This window comes from Papaver somniferum, chromosome 1, assembly GCF_003573695.1.
Source record: "Papaver somniferum cultivar HN1 chromosome 1, ASM357369v1, whole genome shotgun sequence".
Classification (NCBI taxonomy): Eukaryota; Viridiplantae; Streptophyta; class Magnoliopsida; order Ranunculales; family Papaveraceae; genus Papaver; species Papaver somniferum.
Genome location: NC_039358.1, coordinates 174,270,938 through 174,290,085, shown reverse-complemented (window position 1 = coordinate 174,290,085; position 19,148 = coordinate 174,270,938). Strand labels below are relative to the sequence as shown.

Genomic DNA, 19,148 nt, shown 5'->3' with positions numbered 1-19,148 from the left:
AAATTAAAAATATTGAGGGTATTTTTGAATTTTTACATAAATCTGATCTCCCCTATAACATTTAGATTCCACTTAGTAATTTAAACCCATAGTCACATCCACTGCAACTCCAATAATAGGATTCTTTTTAAACCAGGACTCTCTCTAAACTTAGGTTTCTGACTTTCTGTAAATAAATGATTTTTTACGCCAATTGCCGATTGGAGTCGGTTTCCTTTTAGGCCCATGGTTTAATAATGGATATCTCGGCCCACTAAGACTAGGAGATAACACAGATAAATACCACGCTTAGGGGTGAGCATAAAAACCGGAACCGCGGATTTGACCCGTATCCGTCCGCAAAATTGCGGATTTCACCCAAACCGCAAGATGTATGGGCCGGACACGGATAGGATTCTCAAATCCGCACGTTTTAGCGGTTTGGGTGCGGTTGAATATTGAAAACCGCGGATTCAACCGCACCGCATCTGACTCTTCTCCATTAGCTATAAGCCACTAAGCCCAGCTAATTGAATGTGATGGTCACTAAGCCCAGCTAATTGCAATAGCTTATTCAGGACCTGTTTTTGATGTCAAGTAAGCCCAACTAATTGTTTGCTTATTCAGGACCTTTCCAACAACTTACTTGCGAGTCAGAGAGAGTTGGGCCTCATGCCAAAGACATGCCCAATTTTTTTTTTTTTTTTATCCCTAATCCGCGGTTAATCCGCAACCGGACCGCACAATCCGCGGATCCGCGGTTGTAAAATCCGCGGGTGATTGGGCCGGTCACGGTTTGATTTTTCAAATCCGCAGTTTTGACGGTTTGGTTGCGGGTGACCCCTAATCCGCAACCATCCGTCCGTTGCACACCCCTAACCACGCTAGATTTGCCCTTTCTCATTCCTATCTCTTTGCACACCGCCGGGTTTACTGATAAAAAAATAGAGGCGGTTCTTGGTCTCTGAAATTAGGGTTTTTGTTCCTTCAGACAAAAAGTCCTTATATTCATTCATCAACGAGTTTCTCTTCTTCCTTCGAGTTGAGTTTTGATTTTCTTCTCTACATCATCAATCAATGGATCCATCAATGAAGAAAAGAAAAGCTGACGAAAACGGCGCAGTAGCATCAGATGGAATTTCAGCATCAAAACTAAGCAGAAGATACACGCAAAATCATTGAACCATTCACACAAGACCAGCTGCTTGATATCCTTCAAGATGCAGTTATGAGACACGCCGATGTTCTCGATGCCGTTAGGTTAATAGCTGATCGCGATTCAACCCAAAGAAAATTATTCATCCGCGGTCTTGGTTGGGAAACAACAACAGAAGGATTACGAACCCTGTTCTCATCTTACGGTGATCTTGATGAAGCTGTTGTTATTCTTGATAAAGTTACAGGTAAATCTAAAGGTTATGGCTTCGTTACATTCAAACATATTGACGGTGCGATGATAGCATTGAAAGAACCTAGTAAGAAAATCGACGGTCGGATGTGACTGTTACACAGTTAGCTGCATCTGGAACCACTGGACCTACATCTAATATTCAACCAATTGATGTTTCGGCGAGGAAAATATATGTGGGTAATGTACCAACCTTTCGATATGCCTTCTGATAGATTATTAGCACATTTTTCATCTTACGGTGAAATTGAAGAAGGACCATTAGGTTTTGATAAACAAACTGGGAAATCAGGAGGATTTGCTTTATTTGTTTATAAAAGTAGTGAAGCAGCAAGAGCTTCATTAGTTGATCCAATTAAAACAATTGATGGACATCAATTGGTATGTAAGTTAGCAATTGAGGGTAAAAAAGGGAAACCTGGGGCACCTAATGCTGTAGGAGTTCAAGGGCAATCTGGTGTATCAGGGGAAGTCCCTGGTGATGGTTTACAACAGCAGTCTTCAATGCCAAGTGGGATGTCTTCATATGGAGCTGGATTTGGTGGTGGACACCAAGTGCCTGGTGGACTTGGTCATCATCATCCTCACCATCATATGGGTGGACAGGGGTTGTCCTCTATGGGTAATCAAGTGCCACCATTAGGTGGTAGTGGATATGGTGCTGGACTAGGCGGTGGTTTTGGGAGTGGACCAGTTTCTGGAGGTTATGGAGGACCGAATGCAAGTGGATATGGTGGATTGAGTGGTGGTGCTGGGTCCATGTATAGGTTACCACCTGGTTCAGTTGGAATGCCATCTGGGGGTTATCCTGAAAGTGGGCATTATGGCTTGACATCTGCATTCCCGGGTCAGCATCACCAACCTTCAGCATCCTCACCAGTGCCTAGGGTGCCACCTCTGTACCATCCATATTACTGAGGTAATTTTCTATATCTATCTTTCTGATGCTTGTTTGTGGGTTTTAACCGATTCTGCTGATGTCTTAGTAGGGTAACATAGTTAGCATTGTCTTAGTAGGGTAACTTAGTTGGCGTTATAGATGTAATTCAGTTTAAACTTCTTCAATTTTTTCCTTGATTTGATTGCGTGAGTGCATGGTTAGCATTAACTATTTGCTTGCTTGTTATATGTTCTCTCTGCTCCTATGTTTTTGCCTTCTGTTCTTTTTTGGGTAACCTTTGGTATCTTGCCAAGGTTTGTTGTCTTTTCAATGTTTTTCTCGGTGATATTTTTCCTCTTCTTCGAGATTTTCTGTGCTGTGTTGCTGGGGCTGTTTGTAGTTAGTACTGACTTCTAGATTTTTTTTCCTGGGTTTTGTGAATTTGGGTTTATTGGGTCTAAGTAGTAATGTAATATACATAAGATGGATTTAGGAAAGGCACAAATCTTTATGGAGCTGCCAGTGATTATGTTCAACTAATATTGGTGTTGTGGCTAGTTGGTTTGCAAGGGAGTGGGTTAATTTCTTACGGTTCTCTAATTATGTTTTGTTTTTATATTTCTTAAAGCTTGTGTATTGTCTGAAACTTTAACTTTTAACTTGCAGAGTTATGCATCATTTGTTATCCCTTTTCACATTCTCATGGTTGAGATATCACCTTGTGGTGTCAAGTTTCACCATTTGATGCCTTCTGAAGGGTGCAGCACTAATGGTTAAAGTTTTCTGTCATATATTCTAGGCATGACCTCTTTTTTTAATGTTAGATATGATTATTGATGTGCGTTTTATTCAGGTGTATGACCAGCTATTTGGGAGCACATGCTTTTAGTGGTTGTGGTGAATGCAGACAATGTAATCTCTGGTTTTGATGAAATGGTTTGCTATGCTTAATGACGCCATTGTTGTGCTTTCTCTGCGCTTAAAGGATGCTATGTGCTTGTAATGGATTTAATGGCTGCAACTTAATATGTTTGCATTTAGATAGGTTTTACAGTTTATTGCTTAAAGTTCTCTTTCTCTGTGATGGCTCTCTAGAACTTCAACTTATCTGGGTTATAACTTTGTTTGAAGTGAGTTCGTTTTATGCGTAGAACTTTATCTGGTGCCTTATGTGGATTGCTTGGTCCCAATTGTGTAAATTGGCTTAATTTGTGCCTTATTTTTAGTTTTACGTTTCGAGTATAATAATTTGCTGATCTTTTCGATTCGAGTACTGGAAGGAAACATGTTCCTTTGTTATATGGCCACTCCAGAATGCTTTTTAGCAGATGACTGTGAAATAGAAGTGATGGTGCTTCTTAATTTTGTGTGTTTATCAAGATAAATCTGCTTTTGTACAGGGACAGTTTTTGCTGTGCTCTAGAATCCTTAGAGATACATATGAAGTATCTCAAAAGAGGTTAGACCAACCCATAGTTGTTAACTTCTTACTCTTCTGGGTTTGCTATTGACTGCCCTCTCAGTTGTGTGATATGTTTTTCTTATTTCTCTTGGCGTTTATGGAATGTGCAGTCCTTCACATTACTTGTTAGGTTTTGTAAGTTTTAATCTGGTGTTTGCTTGGTCATGTTGGCGGTGGATGACAATACTATCTATGGTGTTCTTTATTGGTGGTTTTGGAAATCACGCAATTTTTTTGTGAGTTGTGACTTGATCTATCACAACTATTGGTGTTCTTTATTTGTTCAGAGTTTTGTGGTTTGCTAGAACCTATTTTATGGTTGTATTTGAGTGACTAGTTTTGTGTTGTTGTATTTGGGTGATTAGTTCTGTAATCTTGTAGGTACATAATGTTTGTGTCCGATAGTACTTTTGCTGAGTTTTTTTCTATTTGTACTCTGCCCTGCCAACCTCCATAGTACTCTGCCCTGCCAACCTCCATAGTTAGTACTAACCTGTGATTGATTGATTGAAATAGTTGTTGCTTCCAGTACCGGAAGAGTCATAAAATAGATCTTCCAGTACCTTCTCCAATCCCGTCATGCATGGTGCATGTGGGTTACTGTTTGGCGGTGTAATATCCGTTCCTATGAAGTCATGTATTTCATCACATTATAGCATTATAATTGGGTTGTTAAAATTAAGTGATTGGTCAAAATATTGGGCGTTTGCGGTAGAGATGCTTCTGGGCAGGTTTTCATGGTGTCGCATATAAATACAACTGGCCTATTTGGTGGAAGAAATAGTGGTGCAGAGGCACTCATTTCGAGCATCTCCTGGTAAATGAAGGAATAACTTGTGAAGAGGCATGCAATCTTTGCTTGAGGTTCCAAAAGCTAATAGGGCATCCAGCTGTCTGGCTTTTCATATATCTATATATAAATACTGGTGCAGAGGCACTCTTTTCGAGAAATATCTCCTGGTAAATTTAGGAACAACTTGTGAAGAGGCATGCAATCTTTGCTCAGAGGTTCCAAAAGCTAATAGGGCATCCAGCTATCTGGTTTTTCATATCTATATCTATAGTGTATACACATATACATTGCTAACATTCAAGTTATTTCTTATTTTTGTTTTCTTTCATTCAGTAAGATTCAGTAAATTTTGTCATCAAAGTGGATTTTCAGCTCTCTATTTTTTTTTGACATGTAAGAGCTTGAGCTTCTCTTATTTTGTGAAAATCTTATTTTATGATTTATGAAAATTTATGAAAATCATTTCCAGCCCAATTTTCTCCCCTAATATTTAGGATTTCATCCATAGCAGATGTGAAGTATCCCCATTCACTATTGGAAAAGCTCTAAGCTTTACTCATGCCAAGGGAAACCTCATGGTCAGGTTAGAATGCCAAGAACAGATTCAGTGACCTTACTCTGTCTCCATCGGTTGTACTTGTACCGAAACATGCAAGTTCTGGTATCCTGTGAGGGAAGTATACACATGATACAAAACATGAATCTTGGTAAGATTTAATAATCCTGTTAGGGACACAGGACATGAAACCTTATGGTCAGGCTAGAATGCCGACAAATTTGGCCTTTTCCTTTAGTGAGGGGCCAAAATTAGTTATGGTGATTTAAGCAGTAATAATGATATCTTCCTGCCTAAAATAATTATTGACGTGAGGTCTCCCAACCCCGTGCTTATATGAAATAACCCTTGTGAAGAAATAGAAGAAGATAACAAGAGACCCAAAGTAGAGAGGAAAAAAAGCTCAATTTTTTTTTGTAAATTTTGTAAGAAAGAGTGTGATAATGTGAAAATAGTTCTAAAAAACGCACATTAAAATGGTGTTTAGAAGGAGAAAAACATTCTAAAAGAAAAGAAAGATAATAACGTGTGAAAACCGAAAAACGGTCCTACAAAACTGTTGTTATTGTTATAAACGGCAGTTTATTACATAAATAAATAGAACCCTGTTACTTGGAACCAAGTATTTAAACTATATAAATAGAATCCTAAACTTTTGTATTTCACACACATGAATAAGATTTCTCCTATTCTTCCTTTCTACTTTGTGTCTCTTTGTTCTCTTCTTCTATTTCTTCACAAGGTTAAACTCTATTTATATAGTTTAGGACTCTACTTATATAGTTTAAATACTTGGTTCCAAGTAATAGGGTTTTATTTATCTATATAATAAACTGCCGTTTATAACAATAACAACATTTTTGTAGGACCGTTTTTCGGTTTTCACACGTTATTACCTCTCTTTTCTTTTAAAATGTTTTTTTCTTCTAAACACCATTTTAACGTGCGTTTTTTAGAACTATTTTTCACGTTATCACATACGTTCTTTCTTACAAAATTTACAAAAAGAGATTGAGCTTTTTTTCTCTGTTTTTTTTTGAAGCATAAAACATTAAAAAGACAGTTAAATGGAAATTACACGAGGGTATTTAATACCCCTATAGTCATTTAAAAGAATTTGATTGATGCACGGTGCGATTGCTTTATCCCAAATTGTAGTGGAGTAATTTCCTGTTTGGCTAGCATCTGCTGCGTAGTTTGCCAGTCCGTCTGCCGCTTGGTTTCCTTCTCAATAGGTGTGTTGGATGTTGCAATCTGGTATTTGAATCATTCGATGTTTTATTTCTGCAATCATTTCTGAGATATGCCAAGGAGCATCTGTAGTAGTCTTGATTAGGCACATTAGATTTTCTGAGTCCGTTTCAAACAAAAGTTTACGCCATTCTCTTTCCGTTGTCGTTCTTGTTGCTAGTACCGTTGACCAAGTTTCAGCAGTGATGCCATCAGTTATTCCTAGTGGCTAAGCAACGACCATCACGGTTTGAGCATTGGAATCCCTGCAAATGAACCCTGCTCCCGCTAATCCCAGGTGTCCTCTAGCAGCTCCATATGTATTTATCTTTATCCAGTCTGATTCCGATCTGGTCCATCCGACGTCAATTGTTACTTTTGTCCTGGAGTTGTTCGTAGCACTTCTGGTAGGTGGTTCGCCTGGCAGAATTGGAGGGGTAATACTTTTTTCCCATTCAAATTCTTGGTGTTGTTGTATAGCTCTTGTTGAAATGTCCGCAGGCTGAGAGTCGGTTCTTCTGAAAACAAGCTCGTTTCGGGTTGTCCAAAGGGACCACAGGAGATAGCAATAAGTAGTAATAGTTGAAGTTGTGGCCGGACTTTGCAGAATTTGGGAGATTGTGGTTTGATTTGTGAAGTTAAGTAGCTGGTTATTTTCATTGAGATGATTTGTTGTTATGTAATTAGACAAACTAATCCAAGCTTCCAAGGCCACTTGGCAGTGGATCAACATGTGTTTTGTTGTTTCTGGAGTGGTTTTGCATCTTGGGCAAAGGTTGGAATTGGTGAGGTTGATGTGGTATAAAGAGAGAATGTAGGAAGACCCTCGTTGTTCGCTTTCCACAAGAAAAGTTGAATTTTAGGTGGACATGGTAAATTCCATATGAATTTGGTGTGTGGCAGAGGGTTTTGTTGTGCAAGATTATCGTGCTGAATTAGACTAATATATCCAGAAGCGGTAGTGTACCTTCATGATTTAGAAAGAGGCCAAACTACTTTATCTGGGGAGTTGTTATTTGGAAGGTGGATATTGATTATATGTTGGATTGTTGTAGGTGGGAGATTAAAGAGTTGGTCATGTTTCCAGTTATGAGTGGAATGGTCAATGATACCAGCCACTGTTTGAATAGGTTAACATTGGGCAGAATCAAGGTTTTGATAGTGAGGTATCCAGTTAGCTTGTATAGGTGTATTTAAACTGTTTCCTATGCGGTGAAAAATATTCTGCTCGACAAAAGGTATGAGGGATGTCATTTGTTTCCATTGTGGGCTGGCCGTAGTAGGTATTTGGATAGTAGTCTAGAATATAGGTTGTTGCTTAAGGTATTTCTCTCTATAGAGTTTGGTGCAGATGGAATGTGGTTTATCGTGGATATTCCAGATTCTGTTCATGAACAATGCTTTATTATGATGACTGCTCTTCCTAATTCCTAGTCCACCTTGGAATCATGACCCCAGAAAAAATTCCTAGTTATTTTATCAATCTGATTGTGGACATGTGTTGGGAACATCTGTGTTTGCATAAGATGATTGGAAGTAGGAGTTAAAGAGGTTTTAATAAGTACTAACCTTCCAGCAGGTGTAAGACATTTTGTCATCCATCCTTGAGCTTTGCGCGCCAGCCTTTGAAATAATGGTTCAAATATATGTCGAGAAGTTCGTCCATGCTTGAATTGAACTCCTAAATATATTGGTGGTATTGATGTGGTTGGCATGTTGAAAAATTAGTGAAGGGATTGTATATGATGTGGTTGAAGTCTCGGGTGGTGTATGATGGTTGATTTTAAAACACTTACGTAAAGAATATAAATATGACTATCAAATTATACATATTTCTTATACTAACAATAATCAATTAAAATGGTAGTTTTGAAAATATCCCATTTTTTAATGATATAGGTCATCTATTAGTGGGATAAAATTTAAAAATGAATAGGTCATATATTTAGGAGTATTGAAAAGAAAAAAAAACTTAGTCACAATATTTTTTAGACTCGTTATAACGTTTTCACGCATGCCATAACCGTTAGATAGGAATTCCAGATCATAATTTGTTATTATTCTCTATTTAACCGTTACAACGCCAGTTATTTAAAAAAAAAACGTACAAAAAACGTGTTTTCCCCCTAAATAACGCGTTTGTGGCCCGAAACGTGCTCACACATGTCAAAATGCGTTATAAAGGTCACGCTAAGTGCCTGTGACCTGAGTCGTGACCCGTTTTTCAAACCTTGCTCCTAAAGGTGTACCAAATTGGTAACCCAGCCATTCCACCCTTGGATTTGTAAGGCGTAGGGTTTTAAAGGTATGGGTGGGATCACCTTCGTTGAATCCAAGAGTAGAGAGACTTGGTCCACCAAACTGATCAACCTTTAGTTTTTTCGGTTATTTCGGTGAGATCATCGGAGTGATCGTTTCTAACCTGTTTCACTAATTTAAATTTAAATTTCATCTTCATTTTTTTCAATCGGCAAAAAAAATAATATATTGATAAAAAATAGATGGCATAAATGACTTATATCACCTTAAACAAAATAAAACTAAAATCCAGAAAACAACAAGCTTAGCCCCTAGAATTAATAAAAGGAAAAAAAAATCAAGAGAAAACTTACAAATATCGATTCATAACCACTTACTAATCAACTTATGGAGGACTAAAATACACTCTTGGCCAATTTACAATAACATCAGTATAAGAAAAACTCTCAGACTCCTTGAAAATTAAGCACCAAGTAAACAACTCATATCGGATTGGACTTTTCAAATAATTGGTTCTGTAGTGTTTTTCTTCCCAGTAAAAACTCTAGAGTTCTTTTCATTCCACAAACACCATAATATAACCGCTGGAATAATGCTTCGTACCTAAGTTTGAGTCTTGTTTTCTTGTGATAGAGACCAAACATCAAAGAAACAACAACATGTGTCATCATGAAGAACCATTTTAATTTCTCAATAAAATGAGTCCAAATCTTCTTACCAAAGGTGCAACGAATAAAGATATGATTTGCTATTTCATTTTCAGAACGAAACAAACAGGTCCGCGACACTTCAATCCCTCTTCTTCTAAGCATATCTCTTGTAGGAAGTTTTGGATGCGCTAACATCCACAAGAAAAATCCAATTTTGGAGGTACCTTCAGCTGCCAAAGTAACTTGTTTTTTTTATTAGGAAGCATCACCTCCACATTTGTAAGCTTGTCATAAGTTGATATGACAGAAAATACCTTCTTACTTGAAAGACTCTGTTCCATTGTATCATTCTCATTCAATTAAGAGTAACCTTGTTCAACTTATTATGTAACCAACTCATTTCATTAAGATTAGAGTTCAATCATCTAGGAAGCACCAAATTCCAAACTACACCATCTTCATTTCGAACAAAGCAATCTAAAACAAAAGGATCTTTCTTTTTGGAAGCTTTATACAGATTTGAAAAAAGAAAAGAAAAAGAGGAATCGAGAAGCCAATTATCCAACCAGAATCTTACTCTTGTTCCATCATTAGTTTTTGAAAAAGTGGGGGTCTAACAACCTCACCAAATATTTCGCTTAGCAATCTGTATGGACAAACTCCAATATACTTTTAAGAGAATCAACTATACAGTCAGACTCAATCTTAATAAAAAGTATATCAAAGAGTTATATATCTCGATTTCTCGATTCAATCCCAACTCAAACAAATAGAAATCTGCGAGTCTGATTGAATACAAGAGAAATGACTTGAACGGTACCAAAGACCAATGTTCAAGGATCAATCAATTTCAATCAAAAACCAAAGGTTGGATTTAACAATTGATCGATACAACGCACAACCTGTGATTTTTCAATTATATAACAAAATATAATGCGAAAAATAAATAACACAGACACCAGAAGTTTTGTTAGCGAGGAAACCGTAAATGTAGAAAAACCCCGGGACCTAGTCTAGATTGAACACACACTGTATTAATCCGCTACAGACATTAGCCTACTACAAACTAACTTCGGTCTGGACTGTAGTTGAACCCCAATCAATCTCACACTGATCCAAGGTACAATTGCGCTCCTTACGTCTCTGATCCCATCAGGATACTACGCACTTGATTCCCTTAGCTGATCTCACCCACAACTAAGAGTTGCTACGACCCAAAGTCGAAGACTTTAATAAACAAATATGTATCACACAGAAAAGTCTACAGGAATAAATAAATCTGTCGCCCACAGAAATACCTACGAGTTTTGTTCCGTCTTTTGATAGATCAAGGTGAACAGGAACCAATTGATATACCGAACTTATATTCCCGAAGAACAGCCTAGAAATATCACTCACCTCATAATAATCTTAATCGACTAGCGAAACAAGATATTGTGGAATCACAAACGCTGAGACAAAGGTGTTTGTGACTTTTTTAATTCTATCTTTCCTATCGGAGAAATTAATCTCAAGCCAATCTTACGATTATACTCAAATACGATAGAAACAACAAGATCGGATCATGCAACTACAGAGAAAATAGTTGGGTCTGGCTTCACAATCCCAATGAAGTCTTTAAGTCGTTAACCTACAGGGTCTCGATAGAAACCTAAGGTTAAAGGAGAAACGACTCTAGCTTATACAACTAGTATCACACATGAGGTGTGGGATTAGGTTTCCCAGTTTCTAGAGTTCTCCTTTATATAGTCTCCAATTAGGGTTTGCAATCTAAGTTACCTTGGTAACGAAGCATTCAATATTCACCGTTAGATGAAAATCTAATTAGTTCAAGCTAATATCTTTCAACCGTTAGATCAAACTTAGCTTGTTATACACAAATGAAATGTAACTTCATTTAGGTTTGAGTAACCGTACCTAAACGTATACACCTAGTTGGTTCAACAATAGTTAACTAATGGTTAGCCATATTAGCACTTTCATATCAACCTTATTCATCTTCACCATAACTAATTCAAATGACTCGAAGAACTAGTTAGAGAGTTGTTCAATTGCTTAGATCTCATAGAAGTGTACAAGACACAATCGAATCAAAAACGATTTGATTCATTCGAATCGATTCATGAACATTATAGCCATGGTTTGCAAAGATTGCATTCCTTAATTTATATAAATTCTTTAGTTCATGAATAAACCGTTTTTAGAAAATAACCCACTTAAGTACGCATACCGGTACGCATACTTAAGTATCCAGATTGAGCTTGTTTTTAGTTCACAAACTCCAACAGAAATTCACGGGATGTGAACTTCCGGCAGTATGCGTACGGGTACGCGGACTTAGCTCCGGACATCCTAAACCAGTAAAGTACGCATGCTTTGGTTCAAGGATTTTGGACTTACACAAGTATGATTTCACATACAATTTTTATATCCATTCAAGGTTATATATTCTAAACTCTCATTTCAATCATTGAAACATTCTTAGAGGATGTTATATAGTGGTTATTCACATACTATTTTTCATCAAAGCGATTTTCAAGAGATTGAAACAGTTAACATGAATTTCGTCACGAGTAAAGACGAACTTGGAAAAAGCGAAAGCTTACCAACACATATTTCGAGAAATAGATAAGCGATATAAACTCGGATCGAAATATCAAATGTATATAATCGAAGTTTATATAGCAAGACGATTTTTGTCTCAAGATATGAGATAGAATAGATAGACTTTTGAGTGATAGATAAGTTCAAATCTCCACATACCTTTTTGTCGATGAAGATCCACCAGTTCCTTGAGTAGTTCTTCGTCTTTGCATGACGAACGTTGTGGAGTCTAGAGCTCAACTACACTTACTGTCCTAGTCCGAGACTTAGCTATAAGTAGACTAGAAATCAAGACTTATAGTTTTGGCAACTAAACTTGGAAAACAAGCTTGAGATAACAACGCTTGTGAGTTCGACCGAGCAGTGCTCTAACAATCTCCCACTTTGTCAATTTTAGTGACAAAACTATCAATACATATGGAATACAAAATAAATAAACTTTGCAGCTTCTCTTCCACATGCATGATCTCCTTGGTTCTTTAACATTACTCGAAATCTTCGTCACTTCCAAGTACTCCAATGATTCTAAAGATATTCAAATTAGCATCACCGTTATTAAAGATCCGTACCTATAACAATTAGAAAATAAAAACTCTGAATCATTGTTACACAGTGTCATAGTATTATTACAAAGCATCAAAGTTCAGTTGTATCACAACTTCGACAATAATACTATGGAGATATGTATCACTCCCCCTTAGTCAATACTTCATCTCACATGAAAACGACTCCCCCTTACATAATGATTCGAAAACCATATGTATTTTTAGTGTGAACTATACATTAATTCTCCCCCTTTTTGTCAATAAAATTGGCAAAGGTACAAAAACTAGTGGGATCCTAATGAAATTTCCTTAAAGACACTTCATGACCTAAAGAAAATACATATCAACTTTTCAGATGCAATCATATAGCCGAAACTAAATGCATTCATCAAGGAGTTTATAAAGATACAAGATAACCCCTATAATATTCCACAACTGCACTCCCCACAAAGATTTGGCAATTAAGCACAAGTTCAATTAAGAACCTTCGTTGAATCCAAGAGTAGAGAGACTTGGTCCACCAAACTGATCAACCTTTAGTTTTTTCGGTTATTTCGGTGAGATCATCGGAGTGATCGTTTCTAACCTGTTTCACTAATTTAAATTTAAATTTCATCTTCATTTTTTTCAATCGGCAAAAAAAATAATATATTGATAAAAAATAGATGGCATAAATGACTTATATCACCTTAAACAAAATAAAACTAAAATCCAGAAAACAACAAGCTTAGCCCCTAGAATTAATAAAAGGAAAAAAAAATCAAGAGAAAACTTACAAATATCGATTCATAACCACTTACTAATCAACTTATGGAGGACTAAAATACACTCTTGGCCAATTTACAATAACATCAGTATAAGAAAAACTCTCAGACTCCTTGAAAATTAAGCACCAAGTAAACAACTCATATCGGATTGGACTTTTCAAATAATTGGTTCTGTAGTGTTTTTCTTCCCAGTAAAAACTCTAGAGTTCTTTTCATTCCACAAACACCATAATATAACCGCTGGAATAATGCTTCGTACCTAAGTTTGAGTCTTGTTTTCTTGTGATAGAGACCAAACATCAAAGAAACAACAACATGTGTCATCATGAAGAACCATTTTAATTTCTCAATAAAATGAGTCCAAATCTTCTTACCAAAGGTGCAACGAATAAAGATATGATTTGCTATTTCATTTTCAGAACGAAACAAACAGGTCCGCGACACTTCAATCCCTCTTCTTCTAAGCATATCTCTTGTAGGAAGTTTTGGATGCGCTAACATCCACAAGAAAAATCCAATTTTGGAGGTACCTTCAGCTGCCAAAGTAACTTGTTTTTTTTATTAGGAAGCATCACCTCCACATTTGTAAGCTTGTCATAAGTTGATATGACAGAAAATACCTTCTTACTTGAAAGACTCTGTTCCATTGTATCATTCTCATTCAATTAAGAGTAACCTTGTTCAACTTATTATGTAACCAACTCATTTCATTAAGATTAGAGTTCAATCATCTAGGAAGCACCAAATTCCAAACTACACCATCTTCATTTCGAACAAAGCAATCTAAAACAAAAGGATCTTTCTTTTTGGAAGCTTTATACAGATTTGAAAAAAGAAAAGAAAAAGAGGAATCGAGAAGCCAATTATCCAACCAGAATCTTACTCTTGTTCCATCATTAGTTTTTGAAAAAGTGGGGGTCTAACAACCTCACCAAATATTTCGCTTAGCAATCTGTATGGACAAACTCCAATATACTTTTAAGAGAATCAACTATACAGTCAGACTCAATCTTAATAAAAAGTATATCAAAGAGTTATATATCTCGATTTCTCGATTCAATCCCAACTCAAACAAATAGAAATCTGCGAGTCTGATTGAATACAAGAGAAATGACTTGAACGGTACCAAAGACCAATGTTCAAGGATCAATCAATTTCAATCAAAAACCAAAGGTTGGATTTAACAATTGATCGATACAACGCACAACCTGTGATTTTTCAATTATATAACAAAATATAATGCGAAAAATAAATAACACAGACACCAGAAGTTTTGTTAGCGAGGAAACCGTAAATGTAGAAAAACCCCGGGACCTAGTCTAGATTGAACACACACTGTATTAATCCGCTACAGACATTAGCCTACTACAAACTAACTTCGGTCTGGACTGTAGTTGAACCCCAATCAATCTCACACTGATCCAAGGTACAATTGCGCTCCTTACGTCTCTGATCCCATCAGGATACTACGCACTTGATTCCCTTAGCTGATCTCACCCACAACTAAGAGTTGCTACGACCCAAAGTCGAAGACTTTAATAAACAAATATGTATCACACAGAAAAGTCTACAGGAATAAATAAATCTGTCGCCCACAGAAATACCTACGAGTTTTGTTCCGTCTTTTGATAGATCAAGGTGAACAGGAACCAATTGATATACCGAACTTATATTCCCGAAGAACAGCCTAGAAATATCACTCACCTCATAATAATCTTAATCGACTAGCGAAACAAGATATTGTGGAATCACAAACGCTGAGACAAAGGTGTTTGTGACTTTTTTAATTCTATCTTTCCTATCGGAGAAATTAATCTCAAGCCAATCTTACGATTATACTCAAATACGATAGAAACAACAAGATCGGATCATGCAACTACAGAGAAAATAGTTGGGTCTGGCTTCACAATCCCAATGAAGTCTTTAAGTCGTTAACCTACAGGGTCTCGATAGAAACCTAAGGTTAAAGGAGAAACGACTCTAGCTTATACAACTAGTATCACACATGAGGTGTGGGATTAGGTTTCCCAGTTTCTAGAGTTCTCCTTTATATAGTCTCCAATTAGGGTTTGCAATCTAAGTTACCTTGGTAACGAAGCATTCAATATTCACCGTTAGATGAAAATCTAATTAGTTCAAGCTAATATCTTTCAACCGTTAGATCAAACTTAGCTTGTTATACACAAATGAAATGTAACTTCATTTAGGTTTGAGTAACCGTACCTAAACGTATACACCTAGTTGGTTCAACAATAGTTAACTAATGGTTAGCCATATTAGCACTTTCATATCAACCTTATTCATCTTCACCATAACTAATTCAAATGACTCGAAGAACTAGTTAGAGAGTTGTTCAATTGCTTAGATCTCATAGAAGTGTACAAGACACAATCGAATCAAAAACGATTTGATTCATTCGAATCGATTCATGAACATTATAGCCATGGTTTGCAAAGATTGCATTCCTTAATTTATATAAATTCTTTAGTTCATGAATAAACCGTTTTTAGAAAATAACCCACTTAAGTACGCATACCGGTACGCATACTTAAGTATCCAGATTGAGCTTGTTTTTAGTTCACAAACTCCAACAGAAATTCACGGGATGTGAACTTCCGGCAGTATGCGTACGGGTACGCGGACTTAGCTCCGGACATCCTAAACCAGTAAAGTACGCATGCTTTGGTTCAAGGATTTTGGACTTACACAAGTATGATTTCACATACAATTTTTATATCCATTCAAGGTTATATATTCTAAACTCTCATTTCAATCATTGAAACATTCTTAGAGGATGTTATATAGTGGTTATTCACATACTATTTTTCATCAAAGCGATTTTCAAGAGATTGAAACAGTTAACATGAATTTCGTCACGAGTAAAGACGAACTTGGAAAAAGCGAAAGCTTACCAACACATATTTCGAGAAATAGATAAGCGATATAAACTCGGATCGAAATATCAAATGTATATAATCGAAGTTTATATAGCAAGACGATTTTTGTCTCAAGATATGAGATAGAATAGATAGACTTTTGAGTGATAGATAAGTTCAAATCTCCACATACCTTTTTGTCGATGAAGATCCACCAGTTCCTTGAGTAGTTCTTCGTCTTTGCATGACGAACGTTGTGGAGTCTAGAGCTCAACTACACTTACTGTCCTAGTCCGAGACTTAGCTATAAGTAGACTAGAAATCAAGACTTATAGTTTTGGCAACTAAACTTGGAAAACAAGCTTGAGATAACAACGCTTGTGAGTTCGACCGAGCAGTGCTCTAACAATCTCCCACTTTGTCAATTTTAGTGACAAAACTATCAATACATATGGAATACAAAATAAATAAACTTTGCAGCTTCTCTTCCACATGCATGATCTCCTTGGTTCTTTAACATTACTCGAAATCTTCGTCACTTCCAAGTACTCCAATGATTCTAAAGATATTCAAATTAGCATCACCGTTATTAAAGATCCGTACCTATAACAATTAGAAAATAAAAACTCTGAATCATTGTTACACAGTGTCATAGTATTATTACAAAGCATCAAAGTTCAGTTGTATCACAACTTCGACAATAATACTATGGAGATATGTATCACTCCCCCTTAGTCAATACTTCATCTCACATGAAAACGACTCCCCCTTACATAATGATTCGAAAACCATATGTATTTTTAGTGTGAACTATACATTAATTCTCCCCCTTTTTGTCAATAAAATTGGCAAAGGTACAAAAACTAGTGGGATCCTAATGAAATTTCCTTAAAGACACTTCATGACCTAAAGAAAATACATATCAACTTTTCAGATGCAATCATATAGCCGAAACTAAATGCATTCATCAAGGAGTTTATAAAGATACAAGATAACCCCTATAATATTCCACAACTGCACTCCCCACAAAGATTTGGCAATTAAGCACAAGTTCAATTAAGAACCTTCGTTGAATCCAAGAGTAGAGAGACTTGGTCCACCAAACTGATCAACCTTTAGTTTTTTCGGTTATTTCGGTGAGATCATCGGAGTGATCGTTTCTAACCTGTTTCACTAATTTAAATTTAAATTTCATCTTCATTTTTTTCAATCGGCAAAAAAAATAATATATTGATAAAAAATAGATGGCATAAATGACTTATATCACCTTAAACAAAATAAAACTAAAATCCAGAAAACAACAAGCTTAGCCCCTAGAATTAATAAAAGGAAAAAAAAATCAAGAGAAAACTTACAAATATCGATTCATAACCACTTACTAATCAACTTATGGAGGACTAAAATACACTCTTGGCCAATTTACAATAACATCAGTATAAGAAAAACTCTCAGACTCCTTGAAAATTAAGCACCAAGTAAACAACTCATATCGGATTGGACTTTTCAAATAATTGGTTCTGTAGTGTTTTTCTTCCCAGTAAAAACTCTAGAGTTCTTTTCATTCCACAAACACCATAATATAACCGCTGGAATAATGCTTCGTACCTAAGTTTGAGTCTTGTTTTCTTGTGATAGAGACCAAACATCAAAGAAACAACAACATGTGTCATCATGAAGAACCATTTTAATTTCTCAATAAAATGAGTCCAAATCTTCTTACCAAAGGTGCAACGAATAAAGATATGATTTGCTATTTCATTTTCAGAACGAAACAAACAGGTCCGCGACACTTCAATCCCTCTTCTTCTAAGCATATCTCTTGTAGGAAGTTTTGGATGCGCTAACATCCACAAGAAAAATCCAATTTTGGAGGTACCTTCAGCTGCCAAAGTAACTTGTTTTTTTTATTAGGAAGCATCACCTCCACATTTGTAAGCTTGTCATAAGTTGATATGACAGAAAATACCTTCTTACTTGAAAGACTCTGTTCCATTGTATCATTCTCATTCAATTAAGAGTAACCTTGTTCAACTTATTATGTAACCAACTCATTTCATTAAGATTAGAGTTCAATCATCTAGGAAGCACCAAATTCCAAACTACACCATCTTCATTTCGAACAAAGCAATCTAAAACAAAAGGATCTTTCTTTTTGGAAGCTTTATACAGATTTGAAAAAAGAAAAGAAAAAGAGGAATCGAGAAGCCAATTATCCAACCAGAATCTTACTCTTGTTCCATCATTAGTTTTTGAAAAAGTGGGGGTCTAACAACCTCACCAAATATTTCGCTTAGCAATCTGTATGGACAAACTCCAATATACTTTTAAGAGAATCAACTATACAGTCAGACTCAATCTTAATAAAAAGTATATCAAAGAGTTATATATCTCGATTTCTCGATTCAATCCCAACTCAAACAAATAGAAATCTGCGAGTCTGATTGAATACAAGAGAAATGACTTGAACGGTACCAAAGACCAATGTTCAAGGATCAATCAATTTCAATCAAAAACCAAAGGTTGGATTTAACAATTGATCGATACAACGCACAACCTGTGATTTTTCAATTATATAACAAAATATAATGCGAAAAATAAATAACACAGACACCAGAAGTTTTGTTAGCGAGGAAACCGTAAATGTAGAAAAACCCCGGGACCTAGTCTAGATTGAACACACACTGTATTAATCCGCTACAGACATTAGCCTACTACAAACTAACTTCGGTCTGGACTGTAGTTGAACCCCAATCAATCTCACACTGATCCAAGGTACAATTGCGCTCCTTACGTCTCTGATCCCATCAGGATACTACGCACTTGATTCCCTTAGCTGATCTCACCCACAACTAAGAGTTGCTACGACCCAAAGTCGAAGACTTTAATAAACAAATATGTATCACACAGAAAAGTCTACAGGAATAAATAAATCTGTCGCCCACAGAAATACCTACGAGTTTTGTTCCGTCTTTTGATAGATCAAGGTGAACAGGAACCAATTGATATACCGAACTTATATTCCCGAAGAACAGCCTAGAAATATCACTCACCTCATAATAATCTTAATCGACTAGCGAAACAAGATATTGTGGAATCACAAACGCTGAGACAAAGGTGTTTGTGACTTTTTTAATTCTAT

General features: G+C 36.2%; 1 pseudogene; it reads left to right on the top strand.

The window, feature by feature from the left end:
* Nucleotides 1-914: 914 nt before the first annotated feature.
* On the top strand, nucleotides 915-4,893 carry LOC113308416 (annotated as a pseudogene).
* The last annotated feature ends 14,255 nt before the right edge of the window (nucleotides 4,894-19,148 follow it).